Source organism: Podarcis muralis, chromosome 5 (assembly GCF_964188315.1).
Source record: "Podarcis muralis chromosome 5, rPodMur119.hap1.1, whole genome shotgun sequence".
Classification (NCBI taxonomy): domain Eukaryota; kingdom Metazoa; phylum Chordata; class Lepidosauria; order Squamata; family Lacertidae; genus Podarcis; species Podarcis muralis.
This window is the reverse complement of record NC_135659.1, coordinates 94,714,563-94,726,758: the sequence shown is the minus strand read 5'-3', so window position 1 is coordinate 94,726,758 and position 12,196 is coordinate 94,714,563. Positions and strand designations below refer to the sequence as shown.

Here is a 12,196-nt window from a genome sequence, read left to right as displayed (position 1 = left end):
GACATAAGGCAGGGAGCCCAACAGTAGGTGGCGCCAGAGCAGATGACAGGCAGAGCCAACTAATTCCCGCTTTGTCTCCATGCTTCTCCTCCTCCCTGTCACCTCCTTACTTTTTGTCCTGCCCGCCTTGGCTTCTGCTTTTAAAAGTTATGGTGGTTGTAAAAGGGTTTATTCAACATTCCTGGTTTCAGTGTAAATAGCAAAATACAGTGGTACCTCGGCTTAAGTACTTAATCCATTCTGGAGGTCCGTTCTTACCCTGAAACTGTTCTTAACCTGAAGCACCACTTTAGCTAATGGGGCCTCTTGCTGCCGCTGCAATGCCGGAGCACGATTTCTGTTCTCATCCTGAAGCAAAGTTCTTAACCCGAGGTACTATTTTTGGGTTAGCGAAGTCTGTAACCTGAAGCATCTGTAACCTGAAGTGTCAGTAACCCGAGGTAAAGGTAAAGGGACCCCTGACTATTAGGTCCAGTTGTGGCCGACGCTGGGGTTGCGGCGCTCATCTCGCTTTATTGGCTGAGGGAGCAGGCGTACAGCTTCCGGGTCATGTGGCCAGCATGACTAAGCCGCTTCTGGCGAACCAGAGCAATGCACGGAAACGCCATTTACCTTCCCGCCGGAGGGATACCTATTTATCTACTTGCACTTTGACGTGCTTTCGAACTGCTAGGTTGGCAGGAGCAAGGACTGAGCAACGGGAGCTCACCCCGTGGTGGGGATTCGAACCACCGAGTGATTTCAGCTCTTTTTGTATTTGTCTAGCAGGTTTTCTGCAGTAGCGGAAAGCCGTAAAAAAAAAAAAAAGTGATTCGAACCACCGACCTTCTGATCGGCAAGTCCTAGGCTCTGTGGTTTAACCCACAGCGCCACCCGCATCCCTTTTTTAAAAGTTATGGTGGTTGTAAAAGGGATTGTTCAACATTTCTGAATGCTTCCTGGTTTCGGTGTAAATAGCGAATTATAATAGACTGGAGCAGAACCTGGCTAAGAAAGTGACACAGCAGTAATTTTTAATACAAACTGGGAAGTGTGGGAGTGATGTGAAATTTCACCTTAATTCTTAATTGATTTATTAATTCAAACACAGGTTTTCCCACTCCACTACCGCCCTCCCCTCTCTTGTTTCTGCTCCCCCCCCCTTCATGAACTAAGAGAAAATTCATTATTTGAGGGGATTCCCATCTCTTCCATTGCTCCTGTGGCACCCCCTGACATCCCACCAGCACTTTTTTACCGGAGTATTAATTATCGGCTCACCCCTGAGACTGGTTATTATCTCTCCCTCCTCGCGCTCCTTGGGTTTCCCTGCAGGGTTCATTCACAGCAAGGAAAAGCAGGGCTTAGACAGCAACTCAAGCAAAGAATGACTGAACCCAAGTCTTAAGTCATCTGACTGGCTGAACAACTCCCAGAAGGACCCCAGATTGGTCTCAACTACAGTGGTGCCCCGCAAGACGAATGCCTCGCAAGAGGGAAAATCCGCTAGACGAAAGGGTTTTCTGTTTGCGATGCGCTTTGCAAGACGAATTTCCCTATGTGCTTGCTTCGCAAGACGAAAATGTCTTGCGAGTCTCGCCATTTTTTCCCCGCTCCCCCCTTTTTCTAAGCTGCTAAGCCGCTAATAGCCTTTTAGCAGCTAAGCCGCTAAGCCTTTAATAGCCACTAAGCCGCTAAACCACTAATAGCGCTAATCCCCTTAGCCGCTAATGGGCTTGCTTCGCAAGACGAAAAACCGCTAGACGAAGAGAATCACGGAACGGATTCTTTTCGTCTTGCGAGGCACCACTGTATTCTGCTTCTTGCAGCAAAATGTCCTTCATCTGGAAACTCAGCAGTACGGTAAGAACATAAGAAAAGACAAGTGTTCCTGCACCTATCTAGCTCAGCATCCTGTTGCCTAAAATATTATTATTATATTTATTTAAAACCCGCCTTCTTCCCTGACAGGGACTCAAGGCAGCTTACAGATAAAATAATGTTGTTGTTTAGTCATTTAGTTGATTCCAACTCTTCATGACCCCATGGACCAGAGCACGCCAGGCACTCCTGCCTTCCCCTGCCTCCCGCAGTTTGGTCAAACTCATGCTGGTAGCTTCGAGAACACTGTCCAACCATCTTGTCCTCTGTCGTCCCCTTCTCTTTGTGCCCTCCATCTTTCCCAACATCAGGGTCTTTTCCAGGGAGTCTTCTCTTCTCATGAGGTGGCCAAAGTATTGGAGCCGCAACTTCAGGATCTGTCCTTCCAGTGAGCACTCAGGGCTGGTTTCCTTCAGAATGGATCGGTTTGATCTTCCTGCAGTCCATGGGACTCTCAAGAGTCTCCTCCAGCACCATAATTCAAAAGCATCAATTCTTCGGCCATCAGCCTTCTTTATGGTCCAGCTCTCACTTCCATACATCACTACTGGGAAAACCATAGCTTTAACCATACGGACCTTTGTTAGCAAGGTGATGTCTCTGCTTTTTAAGATGCTGTCTAGGTTTGTCATTGCTTTTCTCTCAAGAAGCAGGAGTCTTTTAATTTTGTGGCTGCTGTCACCATCTGCAGTGATCATGGAACCCAAGAAAGTAAAATCTCTCACTGCCTTCATTTCTTCCCCTTCTATTTGCCAGATAAAATAAGAGCAGCTAAAGACATGGGAATGGGGAACAATCATTTAAGAAAACACACACATATGATCTATTAATGTAAGTGCCATCTTCAGGAGGCCCTGGGTTTCTAGGCACCCACAAAATTTTCATTGTGGGTGCCCAGCCAGGCGATCCAACATGTTGCACACTGTTGCAGGGCAATCCACAGGGCCCTCCCACCGCAGCAGTGATGTGTGATGTCACACGCACAGACTGGGCCCCCACAATGTTGGACAGGACCTGGTGCTTCTGTCTATTAAAAAATTATAGACATATAGTTGTCAGGTGCCTGTCAGAAGCTGACAAGCAAAGCATAAGAACAATAGCCCCTTTTCACTCCCCAGCAACTTGTACTTAAGAGCAGGTTCTCAAACTTAATCCGTTCCAGAAGTCCATTCCAAAACCAAGGTGTTACAAAACCATAGGACACGCTTTCCTATAGGAAGTAATTCAAAATGGATTAATAAGTTCCAGACTTTTAAAAACAACCCCTAAAACAGCAACTTAACATGAATTTTACTATCTAACAAGACCATTGATTCATAAAATGAAAGCAATAAACAATGTACTGCAGGCACACAATCAACCCACCAGTAGCTGAACTGGGTTCTACAGTGTCACAAAAACAAAACAAAAAAGCCACAAAAACGCAAAATAAATAGCAAAAACAGATAGACCTCAGCGTAACACTCAAAACAAAAGTGTGGCACTCAAATCAGAAGCGTAACACTAAAATTGGAGCACTTTCAGCTTCCGAAAAAAGTTCACAAACTTGAACACTTACTTCCGGGTTTGCAGTGTTTGGGTTCCAAGTTGTTTGAGCACCAAGGCATTTGAGAACCAAGGTACCACTGTACAGAAAGTATTAATCTGATGTGCAGAGATCTTTCATGTTCTACTTAATTCAAGAGGGTTCTGGAAGCTTCTCTGTGTGAAAGAAACAAGCAGAAGGTTCATGATGTTTGGGTTATTCCTTCAGAGAAGCTGAGTGCAGCTGGCTTAAACTGGTTCTCTTATCTTTTTTAGTCAAGGTCATGCTGACTACAATAGTAAGGCCAGAAGGAGCCTGGGTTTCACTCTCTCTTTCTGTCTCTCTTTCTTTCTGGTGTGGTGTTCTGTATGCTTAGTGTTAAGCTATAGACTTATTATAAGATATTGTAAGTTTAAGTTAAGTCTGCTGCAACTGGATTTCTTATGGACAGTGCCAGTCCTGAAAGTATTGGATTTGCGACCGTTCTGCTCATTTCCCTTCAGTAGCAGTCAAGCTCTGCTGGATGAAATGTGGTCTATTTTTTGGAGAATTCCGCAACGTGTTTAAGTTTCTGCTCTGCTAACCATACATTGGAATCTACTCTGGATCAGTATTGAGAAGAATTTCAATGACAAACCTTTGGAAAAACATCTCTTATTTTCACAATAATTCCTTTGGGTACTGTTGCTTTCTTGTATGTTGCATCCCCTCTGCTCGGCGGCCCCTTGTGTGGAGGAACTGCCTGCACCACCCTAAATCCATCGCTGATGAAAAGTCTTCTGAATGTGAATGTTGCTAGTGGCCATCATGACAGACCATCACCATGGATTTTGCGAATTCCCACTGACTTTCTAATGGCTCCCTGACTTCCGCCCTACCAGTCCCAATGGCACCAGCCACCACTGCCAAAGATTTTAACATTACCTGAGTAGCTCAGGGGTGAGTCATCTTCAACCCCACCAGCATAACATCAGGGAAGGCCCTTGAGTCATCCTGATGTCCCGATGGATGATGAGGTACAACTAACATGACACAGCATAGTTTTTTGGGAAGCAAGGATTACTTCTTAGACCTGACTCATCCAGATCTATCTGGCTTCCTCTGTAACTTTCTAAACCACTCATTTCCTTCACCCGTTAAGGCTATACTTAAGAACATGCCAACCTTTAAAGAAAATGTCGTTTTGACTTTGACAAAAGATAAAAACCCAAGCTGTAATTTCTTTCCTTGTTCTTTCAGTTCTTCATGTTACTACTTTTCTTTCTCCTTAGCCTTTTTTTTCAGAGCCCTGGTTGGGTTTCTCCTCCTTTCCCCAGCAATTTCCTATATCTTTTAATCCTAATTCAAACAGGGGCGAGCGGAAAATCTTTCCATGACTCTGATAACAACATCCTCTTCTGGCACATGAACAAAGCATGATATTTTCCTAAGCATTTGTGGATGTGTGCCAAGGGGGATATTTATTCCCCCACGACTGCCAGCAAGCACAGCTTTTCAGAGATGAAAACTGCAAAATCCACCCACCGGCCAACATTGTGAGTTTCTTCTAGGCAAAGTGACAATTTCCTGCCATTGACTCTGCCCCTTGTGGGAGGAGGAAGAAGGGGACAGAAACTGTGAAAAGAGAGACACGTCTTCTCTCCACACACACACACACCCCATGCCTGGCCCGGAAACAAGGTTTCCCCACTGAATCAGATTTCGCAGTGATTAAACTACAGGTTTGGTACAGAACAAAAAAAATTCCTTCCAGTAGCACCTTAAAGACCAACTAAGTTAGTTCTTGGTATGAGCTTTCGTGTGCATGCACACTTCTTCAGATACACTGAAACAGAAGTTGCCAGATCCTTCTATATAGTGAGAAGGTGGGGAGGGGTATTACTCAGAAGGGTGGTGGGAATGGGTGATTGGCAGATAGCTGTGATGAGCCTGTTGACGACTCTTAACGACTGCAATAGGTCTTACAGGAAAAAGCAAGGGGTGAGAACGTGGAAAATGGCTTTGTCATGTATAATGAGATAAGAATCCAATGTCTTTGTTCAGACCAGGTCTCTCCATGGTTTTAAGTTTGGTAATGAGTTGCAATTCAGCAGCTTCTCTTTCCAGTCTATTTCTGAAATTCCTTTGTAGTAAAACAGCTACTTTGAGATCTTGTATAGAATGTCCTGGGAGATTGAAGTGTTCTCCTACTGGTTTCTCTGTCTTGTGATTCTTGATGTCAGATTTATGTCCGTTTATTCTTTGGCGTAAGGTTTGGCCTGTTTGTCCAATATAGAGAGCTGAAGGACACTGTTGGCATTTGATGGCATACACAATGTTAGACGATGAGCAATTAAGGTTTGGTACAGGTTTTACTATTTGTGCCCATTTGCTTAAGTCAAAATGAAGGTTTTCTGGAGCAACTGATCACCATTAGAACATAAGAAGAACCAAGGCCCATCTAGTTCTGTTCTCCTGTACACCAGAGCAGCAGGGCAAACCCTTTCCAGGGACAGTCCCAGATTTACAGAAGCCATCCCAGTTTCTGATTTGAGCCTGAAATGTCCTGCTTTTCCTTAGGACGTTCCTATTTTCATCAGAGAAATGTTGGAGGGTATGGAGTTATGCAACCCCAGAGACAAGGAGATAAGTAACTATACTTATGCGGCAGCTAGACTGGTGACTGGGAGCGGCTGCCGAGACCACATAACACCGGTCTTGAAAGACCTACATTGGCTCCCAGTACGTTTCCGAGCACAATCCAAAGTGTTGGTGCTGACCTCTAAAGCCCTAAACGGCCTCGGCCCAGTATACCTGAAGGAGCTTCTCCACCCCCATTGTTCTGCCCGGACACTGAGGTCCAGCGCCGAGGGCCTTCTGGCGGTTCCCTCATTGCAAGAAGCGAGGTTACAGGGAAGCAGGCAGAGGGCCTTCTTGGTAGTGGCACCCGCCCTGTGGAACGTCCTCCCACCAGATGTCAAAGAGAAGAACAACTACCAGACTTTTAGAAGACATCTGAAGGCAGCCTGTTTAGGGAAGCTTTTAATGTTTAACAGACTACTGTATTTTAATACTTTGTTGGAAGCCGCCCAGAGTGGCTGGGGAAACCCAGCCAGATGGGCGGGGTATAAATAATAAATTATTATTATTATTATTATTATTGTTGTTGTTGTTGTTGTTGTTGTTGTTGTTGTTGTTGTTATTACTATACAACCTTTAGAAGACATCTGAAGGTAGCCCTGTATAGGGAAGGTTTTTTTTAATGTTTTCTTATGTTCTTATATATGTTGGAAGCCGCCCAGAGATGGCTGGGGCAACCCAGTCAGATGGGTGGAGTACAAATAATTTTGTTGTTGTTGTTTGTCAGGCATAGAGAGTCCTCCTCTCCCTTTGGTAACTTCACAGATAAGAATTAACGAGCAGTTGATATATTTATAGTCCTTTTATTACAGCATCATGTTGCAAGGACAAATACACAGCGCTCTGCAAGGGTGGCTAGTTGGCTACTCTAAATCCTCCTTCTGACTTCCGCAGCATTTTAGGCACCTCCCTCCTCCCTCTGACTCCTTTGCTCTCTGATACATTCGGACCTACGAGTCCGTGGTGAGGGGGGGTCCCCCACACTCTCAAGTGACATCTCAACTAGTTGCCCCCTCCCTTCTGGTTCCCTTGTCATTATCTCATAGCTGGGTAACTCCTCCCTAAGCTGTTTAGCTTCTCTCTTTCTCTCTGAACACGCTGTGGACAAAGGGGGGGGGGCGACTCTTCCGCCTCCAGCTCTCCATCGGGAAGAAGCTGGTCTGCATAGAATCCATTCCCCAGTCCTCATCTTCACACCATTCCCTGACATTGTTGTTGTTATTAACACTATGGCATCTGGTGCCATAGTGTTGTAATACATTCAAAACACTTAAAAAAAAAAACACTAATGTAGCTGAGTTCTTGGTGTGTGCACATGTGTGTGTGACAACTGTGTGTGGGCTTGTGTGTGAATTGCCATCCTTTTCTGCAGGAATAGACACTCCCCATCACCCCAAGCCTGAGTGGGGGGGATGGGAAAGGGGGAGGCACTGAGGCCATTTCCAGTGGGAGGCGATAGACAGAGCTTGCATGTGCACATCACACCAGCATACCAGCTGCTCTAAGGGGTGGAGATCTTCACAACTACCAGCTTCCCATCCTAGAGAAGACTGTTTGCATTCCTTAGTGCAGAAAGTATTGATGTGATGTGTAGAGATCTTTCCTGTTCTAATTAATTCAAGAGGGTTCTGGAAGCTTCTCTGTGTGAAAAAAACAAGCAGAAGGTTCATGATGTTTGGGTTATTCCTTCAGAGAAGCTGAGTACAGCTGGCTTAAACTGGTTCTCTTATCTTTTTCAGTCAAGGTCATGCTGACTATGATAATAAGGCCAGAAGGAGCCTGGATTTCACTTTCTCTTTCTCTTTCTTTTCCTTCTGGTGTGGCATTCTGTACATACAGTGCAACCTCAGGTTATGTACCATCCTCCTTATAAACACTTCAGGTAACGAGCTCCGCTAACATGGAAGTAGGTGCTCCTGATAGCGAACTTTGCCCCAGGATGCAAGCCGAAGTCATGCGCCAGTGATGCGACTGCAGCGGGAGGCCCCATTAGCGAAGGTGCGCCTCAGGTTAAGAGCAGTTTCGGGTTAAGAACGGACCTCCAGAACAAATTAAGTTCATAACCAGCGGTACCACTGTAGTATGCTTAGTGTTAAGGTTTAGACTTATTATAAGTTATTGTAAGTCTGCTGCAACTGGATTTCTTATGGACAGTGCCAATCCTAAATGTATTGGATCTGTGACCATACTGCTCAGTTACCTTCAGTAGCAGTAAGACTCTGCTGGATGAAATTAATTGCCTCTGGTCTATTTTTTTGGAATCCTGCAACGTGTTTAAGTTTTTACTCTGCTAACTATACATTGGAATCTACTCTGGATCAAGATTGGGTAAAATTCCACAACAGTGTAGGTGTTACTGGTTGCTCTGGGGCCAAGTAGGAATTCTCTTTCACCTACTCTGCACTGTTGCTTAAATGAAATTAGGGTGATTGGCAAAAGACAGGACCCCACATTGAAGAGACTGGCCACAAAACAACAGGAGAGCGTCATCTGCCCATGCATTTTCCAGCTTTTTGAAGAGCATCCAGCTCTCATGTTTGCAAGAACGTGTGAAAAGCCGAGTGGAATCTCAAAAGCCAGAGGAGTAGCTGAATGAAATTTCCAGGGATTAGAGATCGGAGAGTCTGTACCACACTGAGCAATAGCGCATCTGGCAAAATGATGGCGGGGAAAGGGGGCAGACTTACCGTAGTCAATTGCCTCTGGAGATCCCCTCCATCCATCCACCCAAAGATACATGGATGATCATGTCATATGTATCACAAGAAATAATGTGTGAAATATCCTGGATATAGAGTTGGATGAGAAGCAGCTGGAAGAGGAAAACGTGGCGGGGGGGAGACAACTCTCATTCCTCATCTGAGTTCCTAGCAATCTAGTTTTTAAGGCAGATTGTTTATGACTGTATTTTTTTAAAAAAAGAGAAAGCAGAAAGTGAGCCTTGTCAGCTAAAATGCAAATATTTGGAGACAAAGCATTCATTATGGCAGAACCCGATTTTTTCAGGGTCAAGACTTTTTTTATTGCGGCAAAATTGATAGGCAGCTGAAATGTTTATTGTCACCACCCTCTGACAGCTTTGACAGTGCCTATCAGGTTGAACTCAACAGCCTGGACTTGTTATTCCTCTATATTTTTTAGTGTAAAGTAATGAGCGGCGGGGTGGGGGTGGGGAGGGATCTGAGAAAGGGAGAGAATTAAATGAAGGCACTAATAGTAAGCCTGGAAGGAAAAAGTAGCCTTGTGTTGGTTAAAAAGGGGGGGGGGAACGTGCCTTGAGTCTGCCCATATGAGATTGTGCTTATATTGCATTGGTTTTGTGAATGAGTCTGGAGATGTTAACCAATATGCAAAGGATTCTGCAAAGAACAGGTTTCTCATGTAGGCTGCATTATGCCCATACATTTAAAGCACTATGGTGCCACTTTAAATAGTCATGGCTCCCCCCCCAAAGAATTCTGGGAGCTGTAGTTTGTTAAGGGTGCTGGGAGTTGTGAGGAAACCCCCTTTTCTCCTCCCAGAGCTGCAAATCTCAGAGTTTCCTGGGAAGAAGGACAGACTGTTAACCCACTCAACATTACCTTCCAATCTCCTGTTTATCAATATCCATTTCAAGGTAGGGCACCAGTCCATTTTTGGCTCAGCTCATTATAGACATCCCAAAATAAACTTACTGAGACCACATTGTAATCATGGCTACCTAGACGCATTGTTTCGATTGCTTTTAATTTTTTTAATGCAGCGTTGAGAAACAGGTCTCTAATGCAAGTGAATATCATGTATCGATTGATTTGGCCGAAGTCATAAATACATCATCTGGGATGCAGAAAATCCCTTGGATTTTTAATACTTCTGAGAACTAAATCATGACAATAAAAATATAGGCACACACCATCCATAATAAACGCAGCTACTGCAAGATGTGATTATGGACAAAAAAATGTAAGAGGCTGTAAAGGGAGATTTGACAAATCTGTGGCGTGCAAGGCTATCGGTGGCTACAAGTTACGGTTAGAGATGGAGGAGGAATTGATTTTTGTGGTTCCAACCTGATCAAATTTTGCTCACATCAGACCTCCTCAAACTTGCCCAACCTTGTGCTCATCAGATGTTTGGGGTGACAGCTCCATGCTGACTGAGGCTGATAGAAGTTGCCCAAAACATCTGGGGGGCATAAAGTTGTGGAAAGCCTGGGCTATCTTTGGCCACCTCATGAGAAGAGAAGACTCCCTGGAAAAGACCCTGATGTTGGGAAAGATGGAGGGCACAAGGAGAAGGGGGCGACAGAGGACGAGATGGTGGGACAGTGTTCTCGAAGCTACCAGCATGAGTTTGACCAAACTGCGGGAGGCAGTGGAAGACAGGAGTGCCTGGTGTGCTCTGGTCCATGGGGTCATAAAGAGTCGAACACGACTAAATGACTAAACAACAACAATCTATTGCCATATACTCAGGATTCCTGCCTTCTCAAAAATGATACCCAGGCCTTAAAACACAGCACTTCAGAGGAAGATTTATCAGAGCTGATCAAAGCAGCAATTAATTCCTGCTTCTCAAAGCAACCTCCTTTGTTTCTGCGAGGCAGCAAACAGTGTGATGGGTCAGCGCTATCGGATTGGATGCTCTCAATCAGTGGATTTGAAAGCTCACTCCTCGGGATCAGGAACGGATACTGGCAGATAAGAGCTGGGGTCTAGAAGGGATTAACCTGCCTTGATCAATGAGGGAGGGCTACAACTCAATGGGAGAGCAAATGCTTTGCATGTAGAAGGTCCCAGGTTCAACATATCCAGGTGGGAAAGACCTTGCTTTGAAATGTGGAAGAAGCCCTGTCAAGCTTGAGGATAAGACAAATTCATGGTGGATAAGCCTATCTGTGGCTACTGACCACAGTCTTCCATCTTCAGTGCTGAAGGCGTTGTGAGTTGAGGACCCGCCACCCGCATAATAAGACACAAAGACACATTATTTATAGTTAATGGGCAAAATAAGGCCACAACTTTATTGGTTACAGCATGTGAGTAGTATTGGCTTAAAAGGTAAAGGGACCCCTGACCATTAGGTCCAGTCGTGGCCGACTCTGGGGTTGCGGCCCTCATCTCGCTTTGTTGGCCGAGGGAGCCGGCGTACAGCTTCCGGGTCATGTGGCCAGCATGACTAAGCCGCTTCTGGCAAACCAAAGCAGCGCACGGAAACGCCGTTTACCTTCCCACTGGAGCAGTACCTATTTACCTACTTGCACTTTGGCGTGCTTTCAAACTGCTAGGTTGGCAGGAGCAGGGACTGAGCAATGGGAGCTCACCCCGTCATGGGGATTAAAACTGCTGACCTTCTGATCGGCGAGTCCTAGGCTCTGTGGTTTAATGCACAGTGCCACCCACGTCCCTAGTATTGGCTTAGCCATTGGATAAAACAGCAATACATTGTTGGTGTAAAGCAGAGTCCCGTGCCCAGCGGAAGGATGAGGAGTACGTACTACATACTCTATATTGCTTTATTTACAGTTTAAAGCTGATATATTACAGAAAGACATCTTGCCTCTGCCGGAGCAGAAAATGCATCCTCTCTCCTCGGCAGCTTGGAGAGAATCACCCAGTGAAAAACAGGAAACCAGTGTACGTCACATCCAGTCTCCCTTTCCCGTGAGAAACTCCAACAGTACAGACTGTGGAATGTAAACACCTGTCTCGTGACAAGCCCTTTCGCTGCACAGTGAAGGAAAGCAGAAACCAACATCCTCCCCCTTTCTGTGAACATCACTGGGCAGCGTGTTCGTACAATATCAGTACAAACCCAACTTCTGCACATAGGTACAGTGTTGATCCCTTGACACAATCTTGGACAATACATCAGCAGGAATTTCATTACCTGGCATATAGGACACCGTTACGAGTCCCTTCTGAATACATTCCCTAGCATGCTGCAACTTTAATTGCAAGTGCTTCGTGCTTTGCTTACAACCTTCAGACTTCAGCAAAGCCAAACATGCTTTGTTGTCCTGGTAAACCTGGATTGGACATTTGACAGGAATTTTCATATCTTTGCACAATTGTATCAACCATTCACAATCCTTAAGTGAATAAGACAGTGCATTCAGTTCAGCTTCACAAGTATTTAAGCTAACTGTTGTTTGCTTCTTGCATGACCAATCAAACAGACCCTGATTGTACATGTAGCAAACTCCAGACGTAC

General features: G+C 45.1%; 1 non-coding gene across 1 annotated transcript; it reads left to right on the top strand.

Annotated features, from left to right (window-relative positions):
- Positions 1–733: 733 nt before the first annotated feature.
- On the top strand, positions 734–794 carry LOC114600017 (U7 small nuclear RNA). Its single transcript, XR_003707426.2, has one exon. It is a non-coding gene; the product is annotated as a U7 small nuclear RNA (small nuclear RNA).
- The last annotated feature ends 11,402 nt before the right edge of the window (positions 795–12,196 follow it).